Source organism: Erigeron canadensis, chromosome 3 (genome assembly GCF_010389155.1).
Source record: "Erigeron canadensis isolate Cc75 chromosome 3, C_canadensis_v1, whole genome shotgun sequence".
Classification (NCBI taxonomy): domain Eukaryota; kingdom Viridiplantae; phylum Streptophyta; class Magnoliopsida; order Asterales; family Asteraceae; genus Erigeron; species Erigeron canadensis.
This window is the reverse complement of record NC_057763.1, coordinates 16875213-16887675: the sequence shown is the minus strand read 5'-3', so window position 1 is coordinate 16887675 and position 12463 is coordinate 16875213.

Here is a 12463-nt window from a genome sequence, read left to right as displayed (position 1 = left end):
TGTGTTTCTTGATTACCAATAAATCAAAACTTGAAAGGGGTTAGGGTTCTTGATCTTCAAATTTTCGGATATATATATATATATTTAAATTGATTTTGTAATTTAATTACATTATTTAAATAAGAAAAAGGTTTTATATATATATATATGGTTCAAATTTTCCAGAAAGTAAAAAAAAAGTTTTTTTTTATGGTTCCTAATCCAAGTTTTGATTAATTGCATATTTATGTGATAAATTGCATGTATTTATATGGTGTACCTTTATTTTTAATGGTTAAAAAGAAGTAAAAAAATCATGAATTTTTCATACAAATCATTCATGATTATTACTTAGATATATTGATATGAAATCTTGATCATTAGGGTTAATTATGCTAGATAATTGGATAATTAATTGTGTGACTATGTGAATTTTTCGTGTGATTTTTCTGCTTTGCGATAATTCACTAAAAATTTCATATCTTTTAATCCGTAATGAGTTAGAGGTCGTGCTTTGAACTGTAGATGCTCAACACATAGGGCTAAAACTTTGTAGTTCTGGTAGAAGTCTGAATCGGAAAAAAAACAGGTCTAAACAGGTCGTGAAGCTACTGGAAATTTCCAGTGAGCAACTATTTGCTTATATGATAATTGATTGTTTCATATATGTTTAAGGCTTACGCAATCAAGGCAACTTGATGTATGTGGTCCTCTTCTTTAAAGGGGGAGCCGACTTGGACATAATTAAATCATAGTGACATGTTTAGGTGGCCTACCATATTGTTTTGCATATTTATTGTGATATATATTGTGATGCAAAATTGTTTTGAGAAAATATAAACTTGACTAAGCAATATCGAAATAGAGATTTTTTAATAAAATTGGAGTCTTACAACTTTGAGATACACCGGCTCACCCATTTGAACAAACTCTAAGAGAGGTATAAGTCGGAGTGTGTTAGCCTTCTAAAAGGACGGGTTTTTAATTGCGTCCATCGCAAACCTTTGCCCTTGCGCTTCTTTGTGCGTTCAAATGGAGCTACCGAGCTCTCTTGTGTTGTTAAAACTATAATAATGATTTTATTAAATATTATGTTTAGAAGATATGCATGAATCTTCGAAACATAACTTTTTAATCACATATCAAATTGAATGACCCAATAAACTTAAGTCATTTGCCATCCAATTTGTCAAGGACACATGTGGCTGTTGTTTTACTCACTGGTACACAGTGGTGAGATGGCAGTTCCATGGAAAAACCCATTCACTGGTACACAGTGGTGGACAATTTTGCGCGTTCTCAGTTGGACGACTTAAAGCGAGTTAAGCGGTGAGTCCTTGACCCGTGGCAAAAGATGGGACAAAACATCACAAAGGATCACTTGATGAATCAAGTGTCATACGTAGGTCCCATACTTACTAGGAATTGCACTTGTAATGCAAAAAATGATCGTCACTTACCTTTTGAGTGCAATCATTTCTAGCAGATCAACTGATGAAATGGTTGCATGTCAATTGGATCCTAGCCTTAATGAAATTAATTGTTTATTTTATAAACATTGGGTAATTAATTTCTTAAGGATTTATTATCGAAAATACCGATAATTGAACTTGAATCTGTTTTGTAAAAGGCAACAAATCCTTCACAAAACATACACCAATCGGCTTTCAGGTCGATGCTAGAAAGAGAAAAATTTCTGAACTCAATTTCAATGACTGTTTTGTCAATAGAGAATTGTTCTAAGAGTTGAAAAGAAAACTGATGTCATTAAAACTCAGATATCGCCATTCCTAATGCAAGTACCACTGCTTTGCAGTTGGAAGCATAAAATAATTTGATGTTTTGATGTTTTGCAAGTACAATAGACATATTGAGGTTGCTTATTTGATGCTAGAAGCATGTCTCCTGAGCTTCAAAAAGCAATTCGGATTGCAAAATCCGTGTGATATGATCAAATAACCCAAGTCTGTGTACAGAAAACAAGTTGGAGTTGAATTACTTGAGTTAATTGAGTGACTCCATAACTTGAACACGAGTATGGGAAACCGGTAAGCGATCATGTACTCAAGATGAAGAGTCACTTTGAGCAATTATGAAAAGGTTAAAACTATGCATTTCTTCTGCCGATTTTTATGGGCATAAGAGACAATTACAATTTTGCATAGCATAGTTGGACTTCATATCAAGTAGATTGAGTATGAAGAAAACCTTTCAATAAATCTGAGATACCCTAAGTTCTTATGATCAAGGGGGGAATGGTTTAGAAAGCAAAACAACCGTAAAGCTAAAGGCAAGAACTTACGTAAGAGAAAACAAAACGTTTAGTCTCAAAACCTTAAAAGACCCTTTGGAAAAAGGAGCATACGGCTAAAGACCAGTCTTGTCATCACTATGCTAAGGTGAGACACTGGAAGAGGAATTGTCCTAAGTATCTAGCTGAGTTGAACAAGAAGAAGAAGCAAGTTGGTTTAACCAGTTCTTCAAGTATTTTCTTAACTGAATTATAAGTGTTGATGAGATTCAAATGATAATTCAATAGCAAAAGAGTCAAGTTAACTTGGACTCTATCTTTGGCATTGTCATCTTGTTTAATTTTTGTCAAGAAACGCATTTAAAGACTTCCATGTGAAGATATCTTACAAATCAAATGATGAATCATTTGATAAATGTGTGTCTTCGGCATTATCATTAGCAAGAAACGCATTAAAAGTCTTCAATGTGAAGAGATCTTACAAATCAAAATGATGAATCGTTTGATAAATGCGTATCTTTCGAATTACTGTTAGCAAGAAAAACATTGGAAAACTTCAACGTGAAGGGATCTTACAATCAAATGATTAATCCTTTGACAAATGCATGTCTTGTGTTTTCGGCAAGATGACAAGAACACCCTTTCCGCATAAAACCGGAGAGGGCTAAGGAACTACTTGGACTAATACATATCGATGTATGTAGCCCTTTTAGACATATGTCAAGGAAAAATGCTAGCTACTTCATTATTCTATGAATAATTTCTATCGTTATGGTTATGTTTACTTGCTTAAACATAAACATGAAGCCTTTGATACATTCAAAGAGTTTAAAAATGAAGTAGAAAATCAACTCGGTAAAACCATCAAGATTCTTCGTTCGGATCGAGGTGGTGAATACTTAAGCCAAGAGTTTAAGGATTATCTTAAAGCATGTGGAATTGTCCAATAGCTTACTCCTCCATACACTCCTCAGCATAATGGAGTGTCTAAAAGGAGATTTCGAACCTTGCTAGACATGGTGAGATCTATGATGACCCTTACAACTCTCCTATTTTCATTTTGGGATTATGCTCTAGAGACTGTTGTACGCATTCTCAATATGGTTCCAACCAAGAAGGTTGACAAGACGCCGTATGAATTATGGCATGGAGATGTCCCTAATTTGTCTTACTTAAGAGTTTAGGGATGTGAGGCACTTGTGAAGCGCGATACGCCTGACAAACTTGAACCCAAAACTACTAAGTGCATTATTCTTGGATACCCTAAGGAAACGATGTGTCACCTTCTGAAACTCCCAGCAATCATCAACTTGGGGGGGGGGGGGAAATGTTCAAAGTGATGAACCTCAAGTTGATGATAATGAAGCGATTCAACTTTGTAGGTCCGAAAGCACAAGACGTCCTACCGAAAGACTATGTCTGATGGTAGAAGAAGACGCTGTTGGAGATCTCGATGAGCCTCCGAATTTCAAAGCTGCATTATCAGATCCGAAATCTGACAAATGGCTTGAAGCTACGAAGGTGGAAATGAAATCCGTGAAAGACAATCAAGTCTGGAGCTTGGTTGATCTTCCACAAAATGCTCAAACTGTTGGGTGTAAATGGATCTTAAAAAAGAAGATGGACATGGATGGAAATGTACACACTTATAAAGCTCGTCTCGTGGCGAAAGGTTATACTCAACGTTTCGGTGTTGATTATGATGAGACCTTTTCTCCGGTTGCGGACATTAGAGCTATTAGGATTCTCTTAGCCATAGTTGCGTACTATGACTTTGAGATATGGCAAATAGATGTTAAGACTGCCTTCTTAAATGGTTACTTGGATGAAGAAGTCTATATGGATCAACCTGAAGGTTTTATTGATCCAAAACATCCCAACAAAGTATACAACCTACAAAGATCCATTTATGGACTAAAGCAAGCATCAAGAAGTTGGAACAAGCGGTTTGATGAAAAAATCAAAAAGTTTGGTTTTGTTCAAAACCCCGATGAAGCCATGTGTATATCGCAAAGCTAGTGGGAGTAATGTTACTTTCCTTGTCTTGTATGTTGATGACATATTGACCATAGGAAAACACATATTAATGTTGCAAGATGTTAAATCCCATCTTGAAAAGTGTTTTGCCATGAAAGATTTAGGAGAAGCAGCATTTATTCTTGGAATCAAAATCTACCGAGATAGATCAAAGCGGTTGTTTAGATTAAGTCAAAGTGCTTATATTGATAAGATCTTGAAGCATTTCAAGATTGAGAATTCTGAGCGTGGTTTCGTTCCCATGCAAGAAAGACTTAATTTATCTAGCAAGAACAGTGCTTCTACACCTAATGAGGTGGAGCGTATGCGAAAAATCCCATATGCTTTGGCTGTGGAATCTATTATGTATACGGGAAGATGCACTAGACCTGATATTGCGTTCGCGCAAAATATAGTTAGCCACTATCAGCAAAATCCTGGATAGGATCATTGAATTGCTGTAAAGAATATTCTTAAGTACATGTGTGCTACTAAAGAGTTATTCTTGGTGTATGGTTGAAATCCCAATCAAGAATTCAAATGGTAATAGAATTTGTGATGTTGGATTTCAGACTGATAAATATGATTCAAATATCAGTCGGGATACGTCTTCATTATTTAAATGAAGGCACGGTGGAATGCTATGAGCTAAAAAACACAGTTGTCGTGTCTACAACAGAGTCTGGGTACATTGCCGCCTCAGAAGCCGCAATGGAAGCAGTTTGGATAAGGAAGTTCATTAGCGGGCTAAACGTGATCCCCTCAAATGACTTACCTACTGATATGTACTATGATAATACTGGTACATTAATCATTGCCAACGAACGTGGAGTTCAGAAAGGTGCCAGACATTATGCTAGACGATATCACTATGTTCGTGAGCAGATTGAACTAGGGGAGATCAATTTACTCAAAGTTCACACATATTTTAACTTAGCTGATCCTTTCACAAAAGCTTTGTTTAGGCCCAAGCTTGAAAGGCATGCCGAGGGGATAGGACTTAAATTAGCTAGTTATTTCATGTAAATCTGTTGTTTCGGTATTTGGATAAGGGATGTTAAACAATTTATATTTTCCATAATGAAATAAAGTACTTGATATGTTTGATTTCATTTAATATTAAATTGTGTCCTATATTTGCATGTTTAATCCTTGAATATTTTATTAAATATTAAGTATTCTAAATTGTCCATTGTCGATTATTTATATGGGAATATAATTAAATAAAAACAAATCTGAGTGATTGGTTATATTCTTGGAATATATAATGGATGGTCCCACCAAACTCACATGATATCCATAGTTGATGCATATCGGACTACCCCATTAACGAATTATCACTTTATGGATCGACGTCATTAAGTGAAATTCGTAAATGGTTACTTTTATTGATCCGACTTGAGATGCAAGTAGGTCTGCATGTATGAATCGCACTTACTAGATATAGTTCTAACTCTCCTGAATAAGGGAGTACATAAAGGGCTATTTTCAGAAAGTGTCGTGAAGTATGATGACTGACACGTGTAGTCAATATAGGATTTGTTCCTTCAATTTAAAAGTTGAAGCATGATACCATTGGCGCCCTCATTTGACTAATTAAGATGTTTGCATGGTTGTGCCCAAATAAATCCAGATGGTTCTCGATTATATTTAGTAATCATTAATTAGTTATTGATTGAGAATCATAATCGTTAAATTATGAAATGACCTTGATCCATATTCATATTTAACAAGGTATCTGAACAAAGGGATAATAAATGCCTCAACCATTTAAATATACTTTAAGAAACTATACTTAAATTTTTTTAAGAGCATTGACGTGTTGCTAGACGCTAACCAATGTTATTACCTTCATTCATTACGAGCTCAAGTGGGAGCTGTTAGAATATGATCACGTAAAATGAACGTATGTCCGGAACGTATGTAATTTGATCACGAAAAACTAACGATCGTCTGTTAAATGTTAAATAGTTAACGGTACTTAATTAACGGACTTAACGAAGGAGAGTTGTAATTAGGAAACAATTAGTAAACCCTCTAGAATATTCTGGGGGGGGGGGGGGGGTCGAACTAGGAGAAGGAAAGGGTTTCATAAAACCTAAACTTGGTCATCAAGTAAACCTAATCCTATAAATAGAGGCCTAAATCTAATTGTTTTCTACACACAATTCACAAGGTTTTCTAAAAACCTAAAAATCTCTCCTTCTCCCTCTCTCTTGGCTTCGGCCGATACTAACAATAACATAGGATTTCGGGTTTTTGTTTGGTTCGAGTAATTGGGTATTAACAAAGGTTGTTCGGATCGTGCAAGTACTAGCATACATACATTCCAACGTTGTGTGTGAAATCGTAGAGATGTTTAATTTAAACCTTATTATAAAGGTTTCTTGCTTTATTCTCTCCAATTTAAGGTACACATTTTCTCTCTTGGTTAATTAATTAACTACATAGAATTTATATTCCGCTGCGTGCTTTGTGATTTGATTTGATAATAGTTATATAACCTAACAACATATTCGTCTTTAGTATTTTATATATGTTGACCTTGGCATTCTGCCCGTTCTTTAGTTTGAGTTATGAATTTCTTTATTAATTAATTATAAAGGGCAAATAAGTCCATTTGTAACCCACGACCCAATTCATTTCATACAGACCCAGGCCTTGCTTTTTAATTGAAACTATTAGTTTGGATCAGTAGGAACGTGGTGGTATACTGGTATGTATTACGTAGGATTTGAATGGAGGCTGCTACATATTCTTGTCATTAGATACTTCATTATTGAGGAGTAATTAGTTGAAAGAAGATGTTTTGCATTGGAAACTAAAGTAATATGGAATGGTTTATGTGACTGTAGGAAACACTAAAAGTGTCTATCCTTCTGCCCATGTTGGTATTTAGAGTGAAGTAACACGCTTATTAACTCAGTTACTATTGTTTTGGTAATTATATATCTCCCACTTCATGTCTGCTCTCCCCTTTCTTTAGTAATATAGGACATTGCATTTCATACTAGGTACAGAATGGAAAGAATAACGAAGTTGCCGATAAATAAATGAAGGAAGATAAGCATATGTTTCTGGACCAACGTGTGTTTCTCGACCAGCTGGTTGAGAGGTCTCATGGCCCGGTGATGGTGATGATATGAAACAAAATGGGACGTGAACAATATCAATGGACAGTTTATGTGCACGTATTTCATAGTGTCTGACATGAATAATGTTAATTTATTTTTCTACACGAATACTTTTTAAATGTTTTAGCCCTATTGTGAGTTAACATAGCATGTGTTAGTCAAAGCATACCGGATTAATGTTACATTTATAAATGTTCAACAGTGTAATTTCTATTTTGACTTTTGAGACTGTCCCTTATCATATCTAATTTCTTTGATAGTCAGGTATATAAGGACCATGGCAATTGACAACCATGGCATGATTAGCACGACAAAGTTGATGGTCTTTCTGCATATGATAATATCAAAGGGGGGGAAGGCCGCAAAATGGCCTTGAGCTGGACAGAGAGTTAAAAAAAAAAAATTATAATATTCTAAGATTTGTTACTTCAAAGTCAAACAACCATATAAACGTGCAAAACAACCCATCATGTCTAGCCGTGCATCGTACGGGTCTTCAATCTAGTTATATTGGAAAAAAAAATATAGTTATAATTTGAAAAACATTTATCATAAATAGATTTAATAAATATTAACTATTGTGTATGTATAGGGAATATATACATTACTCCATTAAAATGTTGTAAATGTATGGTTAAGTAGTTTATAGACAATAATAGTCAGACTGTCAATACTCGACTTAACTTGAAATCCGACTTGAAACTATCAGAAATTTTCAACCCGTTAACCTACCAAACACTTCATGCCAATAATAAGATAAAGTCTGTTAATCAATTAGGGCTAACTCTTCAACTCTCGATAGCCGATTTCACTAAAATGTGAAATGTCGCGAGGATAGAGTTTAAACAAAAACAACTTTATAAACGATTTAGAAACACACGTACCATTATATTAAGCTAATTTCACTAAAGTGTGAAATGTTGTGAGGATAGAGTTTAAACAAAAACAACTTTATAAATATCTTAGAAAACCACGTACTGCATTAGATTAAAGGCTTTTTAATTAATTTTATAATCTTAGAACATAGAATAGTGTATCTAATATTAGTTCATTTAATGTTTATTTTAGTGGGGAAAAATAAATAATCATTGTTGATAAATAAACAGTACATATAAATTGATAAATTTCTTAGTTGAAATAAAATATCATTTGCTTTGATTTTTTTAATGTACAAAATTTGAATCTATTTTCTATAGTTTCCTTTTAAATTCGGTTATTACCAAATATAGAAATGACATTTAATAGTTTCTAAATATAATCCAACCAATAAGAATACAAAAAAATAAAACTCTCAGTCAATCAAAAGCGAGAGAATTCATTCTTTTTTTCTCTCTACTCTACCGACAATATATTTTATATATATATATATATATATAACTCAATAGTAATAGGATTAAACGTGTTAACGGATTGATAATTTGGTAGACATAATTGTTATCTAAATAACCAAAACAAATAACTGATTAGGAGAGTTATGAAAGATATCTCAGGTTACCAATCTTAGTAACGGAACTAGTTAATTAAAGGGATTAAATAAAGTCACAAACTTGAGGGGTACAGTGATGCAGAAATGACCCCAAGCCATTTCCACATAACTACTCGGCTCGTGTTGTTATTAAATGAAGTTCAACAAGCAACAAATAACACTTGGATATCCTTTATTGGATTTAAACTACTAGTGTATACTGATCTGAAGTCGAGTACTGAAGTGATAACACAAGACTTACTGATCTTGATGCCCGCCAGTAACAAAACAAGTCTTGATCAGCAACAACTCTTGCTGAAACAACTTCAACTCGTCACGACCAGTGAACTGGTCAGCACCAGATGCAACTAGCAAGTGTCCAGAACAGCGATCACTGAACTGGGCAACACCAGATGTGATCGGCGAGTGTTCAGAACAACTAGTAACACTTCAGTAAGAAGGTTACATCAGAAAGTCGTTCCTCAGCAAGTATTCATTAGTGACACTGGCCAGAGATGGGTGTTCAGTACTTAAGTTATACTTCAGTGAGCGTTCATCAGTAATGAAGTTTACCAGGCCCATCTCAGTTACACTTCAGTGGCCCGTTTCAGCAACTAGATATCAATCCACCAGTGAAGGTAGCGACTGGACTGTTTCGGTAAATAACTCCAGTGATTTATTTCAGTCAACATACTACTCCAGTGAACCATTTTAGTAGACGGCTTCAGTGACAAACTCCAATCATAATTCTCCATATCCATCCTCTAGTGAAGATCCTCCAGTTTACTCTAGTGACGACTCTCCAGTCCGGTCTCCAGTTAAGATCCTTCAGTGAAGATTACCAGTGAGCGCCTCCAGTCAAGATGCTCCAGGAGTCATCCACCAGATCCACTTTAGTATTTTGTCACCTAGTTACTTTCATCCAATAAGAAGCGGACACATCAGAATGTTCTAGAAGCTTGTTAATGAGAATGGACATGTGTATGTGACATCTTTCCTAACGGTTTGGATGTGACAATTGTGGGGACCATTTCTAAGGGAATAATTCTAGAAGTTGCACATGCCCTTTTTCTATTGGTTATCTAAAAGTAGTGGTGGTCCTTGATGTCTTTGACAGCCTTTTATTTCTTTTATTATTGTATTTCTTTAATTCTAAAAAATAGCATTAGCGGCTATAAATAAAGGTTCATTTCTCATTGTAAGGTAGATTATGTTGAATTGAATGAAATTAATAGAGCAACCTCTATTTCTTATCCAAAATCTTCATTTACCTTTATGGATCTTTGATCTTGGTGGTTTGAAGTGATCTCTTTATCTATAATTGTGGTGATTTGTCCTTTATCAATTATAGTGGTGAGATCCAAAATCTTCGATTCCTTTATCTGTGTTTGTGGTGGGTTGGAGTGTTTCCTTTATCCAAAACATAGTGGTGGGTTGGAGTGTTTCCTTTATCCTTGATTCCGGTGGCTTGACCTTTACGAATCTTGGTGGTGGATTCTTTATCTATCATTTACTTTTATTATCTTGTTTTTGATGTTTATTTTTCATTATAAAATCAGAAAATACTAGAAATAGTATTTCAAGTTGTTATTAGTTCCATTGTGCTTAAGTTTTGCGTGTTTTACGCATGAAATTTGGTATCAGAGACAGGTTTCAAAAGGATTTCTTAATCTTTTTATCCGTGGGTTTTGTTGTATGTTTGTTAGGTGGGATCAAAAGGGTTGTTGTAATCTTTTGATTTGTTGGTAATTTGTTGTTCTTTGTTTAGAGTTGAATGTTTCTATTCATAAAGTTGTGGGTTTCAATCTCAGATCTGATTTCTCTTGTCTAGGTCTATTTTTGATTATCTTTTCATTTAGATAATAGAAAAGGGTTAGAATAGAAATCTTGTTTTAGAAAATATTCGAAGAGAGGCTTAAGTCCTGGGAAAAACAAATGGGGATAATCTTTGGATGTGTTAGAAAATCATGTGAGAGAAACAAAAAAGACAAATTCTCGTAAGAACTCGCTGATTGCAATTTAAATTTCATGGAAATTAGATCAGTTCCTAATTATTTTAAAAGGATAAAAGTTGAGGTCGATATTGAACAAGAGCCTATTTATGATAAAGAAGAAATGTTTGATATTGATGATGACTTTTTGTTATTCAAGAGAACTGATCATTCACTTGAAATGAATGAAGTTCAACAAGAAAATGATATTTTTCAGCCATGTGTTTCTGATGATGATGGTGAAGAAGTAAAGGAAGCTGACCTTGATGATTTCTAATCATCCTCATGAAGCTGTTGTTGATGAATCTTGGCAAGAAAATATTTTCCATCCTTGTTTTTGTTATGCTACTGGTGAAGACAAGCTTATAAAAGCTTCTGATGAAGAATCATTGTTGATCACAGAAGAGCCATCTGACGACTCAACTGAAGAGCCATCTGACGACTCAACTAAAGAGCCATCTGACGACTCAACTGAAGATCCAACTGATGAGTCAACTGAAGTCCCAATTGAAGTTTCATTTGAAGTTCCAACTGATCCATTAGTTGAAGTTCAACAAGAAATGTCTATATGCCTGATGAAGAACTCTATGGCTATTCAGTCAGTACCAGTTACAACTCAATGGCTTAAAGAAGGCATAGGGGTAACCACTACTAACCGAACACTTGTGCTTATTTTCAAATTCGATTATTATGGTATGGGTTTTTATGTTATTCCTATGAATGCTCGAATTTTGATGTTTGATAATGATTGTCATAATGGCCACTTGAACACTAGTTCATTGTGTGTTCGAAAGAGGCAAGTCACTCCTAATAGTTTATGGCCTGATGAAATGATTAAGGCTGAAATGACTTCATTATTTCTTTCTACTGATATGTTTCAGTATGACAAGGCCAGTTTGTTAACACTTCAGAAAACTGGTCTATATACTCTAACTGGTGAAGCCCATGATGACTGTGCATTGCTTAAAACTTATCATGTTAAGTCTCGAGCTGAATTTAAAAGTGAGTTTAGAGAAGGGTTACACACAGTTTCTTATGTGTTTGATCTTTGTGAATTGGGGAAGCATGTTAAAATGCCCAGTTTTGTTACTATAACTGAGGAGCTGTATCATATTGATGCATTTTTTAAGATAGTTGTGGTTAATCAGAAACAATTTAGAATGGAGTTAAGAGTTAAAATGAAGACTAAGGTGGAAAATGAAATATTTGTTAGTCTGGTTGGGTATACAAAAGGTTTTAAAGACGATACCTTTCTTTATTCTCATTTTATAAGAAGGTTTGATGAAATGTTATACTCAAAAGGCATCATAAATATGCTATGTGGGTTGACTTTAGAATGAATCAGCAGTATGTCAGGTCTGATTGTAAGGCTGATTGGTGGGTTAGATGTAAAATGAAGATGAAGTTTTATGTGGTTAATCCAAAGGGTGCAAAGCAACATGCCATAATCAAGATTAGAGCTGAATAGAAGGTTAAGTACAAGGTGAAAGTAAAGTTGTATGTGTCTGGTCTTATAAGAACTAATGAGCAGCAAGTCGAGAATGAGTATAAACTTAATTGTAAGATCAATTTTAAGAAAAAAGGGAATCAGAATGTTGTAGTATCTCTGGAAGTATGTTCTGGTCTT